Source organism: Euprymna scolopes, chromosome 13 (assembly GCF_053919585.1).
Source record: "Euprymna scolopes isolate OS-2025 chromosome 13, ASM5391958v1, whole genome shotgun sequence".
Taxonomy (NCBI): Eukaryota; Metazoa; Mollusca; class Cephalopoda; order Sepiida; family Sepiolidae; genus Euprymna; species Euprymna scolopes.
Window position 1 is genome coordinate 11,877,531 of NC_136494.1, and position 6,851 is coordinate 11,884,381.

Here is a 6,851-nt window from a genome sequence, read left to right on the forward strand (position 1 = left end):
ATTATTATTATTATTAGTAGTAGTAGTAGTAGTAGTAGTAGTAGTAGTTCTATTATCTTCCTCATCGTCATCGTCATATATGTGTTATCATTTTCATTTCTGTCATTTATACTCGCTAAGAATTCTTACATACGCGATCATCAGAGATTTCTCTCTTATAACAACTGGTGTTATCCATGGAGTCTGGATGCCAACAAGTCTCCATAAATTTTCCAACACTTTCTTCCTTTTCAGATACTTTTTGCAAATAAATTTGCATAATCGCAACAGTTATTTGCAATTTATTTCTCGCTACCACTGACTAAAAACATCACTAGAAATTGGATCTTAATAAGTCTATCTACCGTTAGTGGTTCCTCATCACAGTGTTTCGCATCATACATTACCTTTCTCGAATAATATGCTTGATTCCAGTTGATGCTAACACTACCGTTTTGATAGAGGAACATGCGATTACCCTGTTTCCGTTTTCCTAATTCCATGTGGCGTTCGTCTATTTTTTTTTTACTATCTATTTTTTATTATTTCTGTATGGTCGGTGGGCGTTTTAGGCTTATGTATTTTAGTCTCTGCATTCAAGTTTTTCCCTTAATATTTCTGCTTTTTCCATTATTTCTATCCACTGAATTTTCTTAGACGCCCTCCGCATTTCGGTTTCGTTTGTACTGGAAAAATTAAATCGTGCGGATTTGAACTTTATCCACGCTGTAAAAAGCGCGCAACAAACGAATGAAAATATTTTAAACGAGAAACATGTTTCAGAATGATCTCTCTCTCTCTCTCTCTCTCTCTCTCTCTCTCTCTCTCTCTCTCTCTCTGTATATATATATATATATAAATGACTTAATTCAGAAATCATATATATATAAGAACCATAGGTGGGAAAAATATATTTTTTCACCAACCATATATATATATATATATATATATATATATATATATATATAATGTAAGATGATTGCTAGTTTATAATTAAAATTAAAAATTAAAAACCGATTTGATAAGGAAGAACAAACAAAATCAATAAATTGTACGATCGTCTCGGAAACGATGTGATAGACATTGAGTCTTGGACAATAATTTTATCATATGGTTTTTGAAAACAAAGTCTCCTCCTCATCAAAAATATTGGGTGTTTGATTTTTAACTAAAGACACCAAAATATACCTAACATTTTTAAGTAAGGTTGATGTATCTTGTAAAGGCTCGCCTTTCTAAAATTCGTACTTATAATCGTAAATGCATTCATTGGTATGGTAAAAGTAGTTTATATATATATATATATATATATATATATATATGTATGTATATATATATATATATATATATATATATATATATATATATATATGTGTGTGTGGGGGGTATGTTATTTGTTTCTGTTTTGCGATACGTCTTTAATGAATTCAATTATTTATGAAAGTGCATTTTTACCTAAATGCGAGTTTGGAATAATTTTCCATTTAACGAATTTGGTACGCCCACAGTGGGAGCGCCATCGAATAACTAGGGCCCTGTATTTTAAAATTGTATGATTTATTTTCCATGTCAACATGAAAAACATATAACCTTCATTAATGATAGCATATTTTATCATTTTTAAATCCTTTATAAACCCTACCACTTATTTCATTGCTATTTTTACTCTAGTTTGCAGATTGCAAATAAAACCAACGATAGCATTTACTGATCTTTTAAAATAAAATTATGTTATAATTTATTTTCGTTTCGACAACATACGTGCTTTTATTTTCAAAAAATTGATTCATACGTATACTTTTTGTTGATCTGCAAGTTCGCTTATTTACATTTGTCATATCATAAGTTATACATTTTTTTGAAAAAGAAACACATTACATGTTTATATAAGACAAAATTATATAGGGTTTTATTTACATGTTACGAACTTTCTAAGGATTTCAAAAGGGCAATTATTATGCACTGAAAAAACTAAAATAATTAAATGAAACACCACTCAGTAAAATTACATTTTAATTCATCGGAAATCTTGCAAAACAGATAAAATGCCAATTATATTACGTAACATTTAACAGTATTTATGATATATTAGCTTCATTTTTTTAGATTTACCGTACTAAGAATACAATGATTACTTACTAGCGGGACTTCCGGAATTTAACCTATATTTGTGCACGCGTATAAGTAACATGTATAGTGCCCTGCCAATTTTTTCTTCCAGTTTTTATAAATTTTAACCAATTATCAGCAATTATTACCGGATTAAACTCAGGATAGAATTGGGCAAAAACAATGCAATCATTTGACCTGCCTCGCGCTGTTTTGCGACCTTGAGTGCAAAGAAGATGCACTTTGAAACCAGGGAAGCAGACATACAGAAAGACAGACATAGCTAAGTTTATGAATAAGCTTAAAAAGTTATAGCTAGTCTCATTAGATTGATCGTTTGCAAATTACGGTATATGAAATAAAGGATTAATTATGGAATTCTTTAAATATTACTGAGTTCGACGTAAAGATTTCCGAGGTGGAAGTAACTTCCCAACAAAAGATCGGAGATTTCATATTCTTTTTTTTTTTTTTTTTGTGAGTGTGAAATCTAAGATAAAAATAGGGGCATATATATTCAAAATAATAAAAACCGTTTTATGCTCAATTTTCAGAGCTTAATCTTTATTTTGGAAATAGCAAAAACTGCAAAAATGTCATGCTCATATGGTTTAATCAAATGATATACTTCGTAGAACGATAAAATTGTTGTCCAAATGAAAACAACACTATACATTTATTTTATAACATTTTTGTCAAAACCAATTCAGATAACTTGATTATGTAGTAGGGCTGACATCTATTCAATGCAGCAGCCTTCAGTCTCAATCACCCCTTGATACCTGATCATAACTGGAATGTCGGTGAATACTTGGCAGATGACGGCGATCAGGCAGGCTTTGGTGTTGTGGGAGGTCATATTTGTGATATTCTCGACGTATTACAAAATGACGTAGTTCAGCGCGTTCAGTTTGAAGGTAGAAGTGGGGTTAGTGGTAGAAGGACACAAAGTCGTAGCACTCCTGAAGCCAAGTATGGGTATCCTTGAGCTTATGAGCTGGTGCCGGGTCTTTCTGCCACACCCAAGTTTTGCCAGCGGTCACCGTATTGCACCAGGGGATTGGCACACTCTCTAGCACATCCAGGTTTACTTTCAAGCCGACTTCGAAGAAGTGAGGTGGTATATAGTGGTCCTCACTTGACACCACAACAAAACCATAACCGTGGCCAGAAACTTTGTTTGCATAACCCTGGACACGGCACTGTTTTTCGTGCCAGTCCACAGATTCATACGGAGGATGCTGGCAATGGTGGTCTTGTAATAACTTTGAACGGGTCAGAGAATGTCTTGTACAGAGACACATTTCTGATCTCGCTCGTTGAACGTTATGTCACTTTAAGGAATAATAGAATGGTGATATCGCTCTTGGGATTTATACACAACTGGGCAACTAGTAGATGGACTGCGAGAAAAAACAAAAGAAAACTGATTATTATCAAACGGAAATTGAATCATGCTGTCATTTTTAGAACGACAATTGTACCGTTCCACCCTTTATAACATAATTGCGGAGTTAAAAATCGTACTAGGAAAAAGACAATCCGGATTTATTTTGTTATTTTATCTTCTAACTTTAAAATTGAAAATAAGACAATTAATTCGTATTACTTTAACTGTTTTAACTACCTTCTCATCTTGACAAATTGTTTCAGAAAGTTTCTGTCAAAGAAACCTCCGATCATTTTCAGCTGTATATGGTTACACCTGAAAACCGAATTTCGAACGATTTTCAGTCAACTAGACATGAGTTGGTAAACGTAATTAATATTTATATTCTGATTGCCGTTCGCGCTGAGGATTAAACTTTCAAACCCTAAGGAGTTTTAATAACAACTGAATTTTACGTAATATTTTATCTACATGTTTTACAGGTGCCGAAAAATGCCGTGAAATATAAAAGCCGGGATAAACCTGATCACGTCCAACTAACATACTAATCGAAGAATCTCGATGATGAAACAATAAAAGAAATATTAATCTAGAATTACAGATTATAATCAACTAGGAGACGAATATAAAAATAAGTGTAACTTCAACCAAAAAAATGTTAAATATAAATATATTCTAAAACAGAGACAGAATAGAAAGAAAGGAGAGAAACCAATAACACATTCTTCCGTTTTCTGATCGACCAACTACGCACTACTCTCTAAATCCCTAATCCTCTCGGCCCTTTCGGTGGGACATTATAATACGCCGACTGCCCCCCAGCAGAGGGTAAAATTCCCTCAATGGGGGTCCTGGATATGACCTTAAACTATATCCAGTGGTGAGGCCCCAGCTTGTGGGTTTTGGGGAGTGTGGAGCCACCCTTAATTTGCCATTGCTCCCAGGTCTACTCTGACCCGGAGTGGTAGTACCTGTTAGTGTCCCAACTATGGGTTAAATAGAAACCGACGTGAAAACAACAAATATATTCTATTAAAAAAAAAAATCTTCAAAATCTTTGGATTCGGCAGTAAATAACCCGAAAAGTGTTGATATGCCGTAAAACAAAAACAACCAACCCACCAACCTAATCCTCTCGTCTAATATTTCACTGTAAAATAAACAAAACTTTGTTGATTTAACAAGTTGTTGTTTATTTACAAAACACTGTTATAAGACTGCATAGGTAATGGGACGCATTTGGTACAAAATGCTTCTATATAATATATAGACGGCAATACGTGTTAGATCCTCGTCAATGTGCGTTTTTCCTGCACGTATAAAATAAGGTTTCGTTATCATTGTGTGTTTCTATTTGTCTACATTGTAAAATTATCAATGTATATGACGTTTTTATGTATGTATGAACTGGGTTTGATTGTTACTGTGTGTTTATTATTGTCTACATTATAATTGCTTATTATTCCTGACTTTGTAAATGCGTATTAAATTGAATCATTTAGTGAATAAAATATGTTTATTGGTTATCAATACATGTGTGCCTTCTTATTTAAGTATAAACACAAATAATATTCAAACAGTAAACATTCACCTAAAAATTTTAGGTGCAGTTTTGTTACCATACACAATGAACAAATGGACACATACAGTGTCCTGTTACTTCATCGCCGCTTCTGGTCGTAATTCGCACTCATCTTACTAACGCTGGAATAAACACCCCTCCGACATAGAGATATTAGTCAAATCAGAACAAATAGTAACCAATATTTCAGTATGAGATTTTCAGGTGCATCTAGTGCTTGGCGTTTTGACTTCTTACTCCTACAACACCTCTTATCATGCCAAAATGATCCCTTGACTTCCTTGAATTTTTTATACTAGAAAATTATGCTCGGTTCATGCAAGAGTGTCGAAAAATAGTCTGAAGTATTTCATAGGGTTATGAGACATTTTCCCAAGTTTAAAATAGAATTTTTTCATATTATTCCTGTAAAGAGTCCAAATTGTATTTCTGAAATTCACCAATTCATTCAATCTCGATATTAGTTGTGTGTATTCGAATTCCTGCTGTAGCGGTTTATTTTAATTTGTAATCATAAAAAAATTAGTCAGTGAATCCCATAGGATGTATACTGAAAACATACTATATTCTCAAGCCTCTACAAGAATTTTGAATTCCTGGAAATAAATAAGTCTTGAAACTAATTATATGCACCTGATATATATATATATATATATATATATATATATATATATATATATACGCACACGCACACACACACACACACGCATATATATATATGCATAGATCATCGTATAACGATTAGATCACTGGCTGGCTGACGTAAATGAACATTAAAAATTAAAATGTAATAATGCAACGCTATTTCACTCGGTTAATTGTAGCCGAATGGATTAGGTCTTCGCTAATCAAGCCAGAGATGTTTTGTGTTGCGGGGTTCAAATTTTTCGACTGGTATTAATCGTGACACCCTGTACTAAAATTCCCGAAAGGATGAAACACTAGTGTCTGTAGGTATTTAATTATTATAGTAAAATAATAATTATATATATATATATATATATATATATATATATATATATATATATATATATATCAGTTTACTTGTGCAGCATGTTTACTCTAATGCATGCTTCACTGAAGAGCAGGGAGAATTCATATTTGTTTCTTCAATCTATTTTTCTTTTTGTTTCGCTGATGTTCGAACGTTCTGTTCTAGGGTAAAAAGAAATTTGCCGTAATCGCAACGGTGTAACTACATTTAAATATTGAACTCTATATTTGTTCTTGCCAAACGGCAAATCCAGTACGTTATATTGCTAGAAAACTTTTTAAAAATTCGGTTCGTTATATAGAAATACTAATCCAGTATTAATATGTCAATAGCGACTTTTTTTGTGCATATCCCTCTCGGAAAAATAGAAATACTTTGCTCAGAAATCAATGGCATGACAATATAAGTCCAATTAACGAAAAACGGAAAAAGTAACGTAAACATATATTGTTGAGCGAAAGGGTATATCCGCAAATATTACGTGGTATAATTCACATATAATTATTTAAAGAAGTACAATGACGCGTAGTATAACACGCATAGTATAAAACATACAAAGCATCTTAAAATAAAATGGTTGCTCTCAACTACAAATTTCAATCGATTTATTAATTCTGAAGAAAATGTGAAATCTTTTAAATTTCAAGTGAACACATCGCTGTTTTAATACTGCATCTACTCATGGAAAACGTGTTAATTACTATCATTATCATAGAAAAGAAATAAACACACGTCTGTTGCATTGTGGACCGACACAATACTGTTTATAGTTGTTATTTTTATAAGCAAACAACTGC